Source organism: Pteropus vampyrus, unplaced genomic scaffold (genome assembly GCF_000151845.1).
Source record: "Pteropus vampyrus isolate Shadow unplaced genomic scaffold, Pvam_2.0 Scaffold13, whole genome shotgun sequence".
Taxonomy (NCBI): domain Eukaryota; kingdom Metazoa; phylum Chordata; class Mammalia; order Chiroptera; family Pteropodidae; genus Pteropus; species Pteropus vampyrus.
Window position 1 is genome coordinate 1,405,050 of NW_011888794.1, and position 4,235 is coordinate 1,409,284.

Here is a 4,235-nt window from a genome sequence, read left to right on the forward strand (position 1 = left end):
GGCTCTTTAACAAAGTAAAAACTTTAAAGCAGTTTAACTGTCTCTGAGGTCATGCTGAGAGTAGAGAAGGAATACATCACTTACTTTAAAATTCAACCTCTTGAGGAGAATGCTTAAGAATCTTTAAAAGAAACTTTAGCTTCTCTATTCCTGGACTAACTACCATATCTTATTTCAGAGAAGTCTAGCCATTTCAAAAAGGTAGGACTTCATTTGGAGCACATGGACTTACTCTTTAAACAGCCAGATCGTTTATGTTTTTGAACTATAGAGTATTTCCACCTCCAGAGAGACAAAGTAACTCAAAGCGATATTATTCTTCCTTTGGAGGATATATGATTCTTTAGGAAACCGTGGCCAGTATCCATTATATTACAAATATATATGCAATATTCATAACAGGATGATAAGTATTATTAAATTCCAAATAATTTTAAAATCAGCACTAAGTGATTATAGTGAATATATCTTTTTATAGTCCTCTTTAATGTAGAGTAAGCTTTTATTTTACCTATACTGATATTCGTTAAAATAAATAATGCCTCAATGAAATAACTGAAATATGTGTTAGTATTGTATAAATTATAAACTACCAGAAATATAATTAATCTCAAAATTAGTGCTTAATTTCAAAATCCTTAACAAGGGCTAAATTTCTAGTTGAATTGTATAAGATAATTACAGAATATTATTCAGTAAAGTTATTTGGCATATATTTTTAGTATTATTTTTGAGAATCTATCCAAAAGTATGGTTTTAGATGTGTATGATTAATATATTATGACTATATATCATGACTGATTAACATAATTTATGACTGTATTGATGAGTTGTGAATTTTAGAAGTAGACTATTTTGTTCCATATTAAAATACTTATACATTACAAATAGTGCCATTTCAACATTAATTTCTCTCAGAAAAATTTTCAGAACTAGTGAAAAGTAGATGGATACTTTTGCATGGAAGGTGTGGCTAGAATTTTTAGAGAAGAAATTGGCAGATTATTTCAGAAGTATATATCATAGCCTTTTTATCAGTTACAAAAATTCTAAAATTCCACTAACGGTAACTATCAGTCCAATGTTTGTAAAATATAAAAAATCATTAGCAACACCAGATGTTTTGCTGCATGTTATAACTGTCAGACTCTGGGGTTACTACAAATATACTCTTACATTTATATCTGATACCAATATGTTTCCATCGCTGTTTACTTTTTTTATGAAAATATGACTACAATATAACTGACTGTGATTATTAAAACTGTATTTACTAATATACATCTTATCATTTTGGCTTGATTTTTCAAGAGCAAACTAATGAAAATAACAATCTAAAGTTTTGTTTAAGATGTGAAAAATACATAGATGACATTTAGCAATGTAGAATTTCCAAGATAACCTTTAAAAAATAAGTGCAATGAGGGTTTGGGCAGGTTTGCTTTAAAATATCACAAAATGCCATAGAGTTGCAACAATTAAAATCAGATAGTAAAAGAATAAAGAGGTTAAAGATCAAGTTATATATATCTCAAATCTTGATTCAGATATATTTAGGAATTCAACATATAATAAAAATATTTACTAAAGATAATATGGAAAATATGAATGAGGCAACAAATGGTTTAGAATAAATTTTTTTCTAATTTTTAATATTATACACCTAATTTTTAACATTACACTAGACACCAAAATTGATTTTTGTTGTGAAAAGATTAAACATTTAACACTAAAGAATAAAAAGCACAAAAATTAACAAGTGAATATATATCTACTGAATGCCTACTTATATGCAAATCTTTATTTACTTGTGAATGAGGAGAGGACTTGTAAGCTTCACAACAATAGAAGGAATCACAAAGAAAAAGTAAAAAAAAATGACTTGAAAAGAATGAGAGTAAATAAAATGTGTTTTTAAGTTTTCAAACTAAGACATTTCAACAAATATGAAATACAGGACTTCAAAGGAATAGAAAGAAAAAAGAATTAATGGAATAGCCAATAATTATTTGTTGAATAAATGTATTTTAAAAAATATAAGGAAAAATACCCAAATATGATTATTTTGGGTCATTGGATTAGAAGTGATAACTTTTTGGATATCATCTCTAATTTTTAAAATCTTTAAAGTGATAATAAATTCTCTTTCATAATTTTACAAGAAGACTAATTTTTAAAGGCTGTTTTGAGATTATTTTTTTTAAATCAGTCCATATTCAAATTACAGTTCATACATTTCACACAAAATACTATACAAATAATTGTTACTGAAGTCCAACATAACAAAGAGCTATGCAGTTATCAGTGACTAAATGGAGTTAAATTCTTGCTTGCATATTTGAAAACTTGTGAAAGAATGAAAAACATATTGTAGATCACTTAGTGCAGTTTCCTCTGTTTATAAGAAAACTGACAGCCAGTGTGAGATGAGGCAGTTTATCCAGTACCACACTATTAACAAGTGCTAGAGATGGGAGTGGAATGTAGGTCTCTAAACTCTCAGCTAATACTCCACCCAGCCCTATGAAAGCATTAGAATACTTTCAACTATGCATGGTAATTTGTGCTTTATGTCTATCAGTAATAGCTCAAATGCATTATTCTCAGCATAAAATCCTTTCAAAAAATAAATTGGAAACATTTTTTGTTTTAAACTTATAAATTACTGATCAGGATCTGCAATAAGAAGGAATTCTCACCAGTATACTGCTGCTATTTTGAAGTCGAAGTTGTACAGGACAATATGATAGTCCCCCCTTATCTGTGGTTTTGCTTTCAGTGGTTCCAGTTACCCTGCTATCCAAAAATGTTAAATGGAATATTCCAGAAATAAACAATTTATAAATTTTAAATTGCTTGCCATTCTGTGTAGTATGATGAAGTCTCAGGTCATCAGGACATGAATCATCCCTTTATCCATTGTAACCACGCTGTACGTGCTACTCTACCTTTTAGTCACTTAGTAGCTTCCTCAGCTATCAGATCAGCTGTTGCTCTATCACAGCGCTGTGTTCAAGTAACCTTTATTTTACTTAATAATGGCCTGCAAATGAAAGAGTCGTTTTGCTGACAGTTTGGATATGCCAAAGAGAGGTCGTAAAGTACTTCTTTTAGGTGAAAAAATATGTGTATATAGGAAAAAACAAAGTATATATAAGGATCAGTACTATCCACAGTTTCAGGCATCTGTTGGGGGTCTTGGAACATATCCCTCGTAGATAAGGGGGACCTATTGTGACATTATAATCATATATAATTTCATTAAAGGAAGGAGATAAAAGCACCATAAACAAGCATTACAATCAGTAGTTTATTTTGAGATGCAAATGCCAGAAAACCAAAGGTTACTCAGTTTTAATTATTAGCCCAGATAAACCACGAGAGTTATAATTTCCTTCACAGCCTAGAAATATTTTTGTCTAGTCTTTGTAGTTTTATTCAAACCCTAGATTTTAATGTTATTATGTAAATTGTTACTTAAGATATTGTGTTAAAGTAAAATTCTCATATTGAGTATCCTGCATATGATTTTTAGGTTCTTGTATCGAATTTACCAATAGAGTATAAAACAGCTTTCTAATATGTAATCTAATTCCAGTATAAAATAGGCATTGAAAATTGCATTTTGAAAATACACATTTTTAAAAAAATGCCCTTAATCTATTAAACTGTTCAGGCAGAAGTATACTGAATAAAGTATTATAAAATATTATAAAGTTTCTTCATTATGATTTAAAGCTAATGCTTTATAAGTGAGAGGTATAAAATCTCAGATATCATTTGTGGTTTATAAACACTGATTTATAAAATGAGATTCCATTATTTTTAACCTTCTCCTTAATCTGTTTTCTAAGACAAGATACTGCTGTAAACAGCTGTAATTAATTGGCTATGATAAAGTAGAAGTAGGCATGGAGAAGAAAAATATAACAAACTGTACATAAAAAGAAGGAGGGTCAAATTTGTTCTTTCAATTATCTTAACAGGAGGTGTAAATTTTAATTTTGACAAATAAAAATAATAAACACAAATTCCAAAATTTTTATGGTCATGCACAAAGTGACTTCAGTTGAACTTGTTCAGAGGTCTGAAAATGACCTTGGAGCAATTGAAACTCCTATTTAAATGTGTCTAGACAGAGAAAAGGAGCACTTAACTTCTGAGAGAAGGCTGCAATAGAGACAGCGGTGGAATATGAGCTATAATCACTACCCATCACCATCATGCTAGTCTCC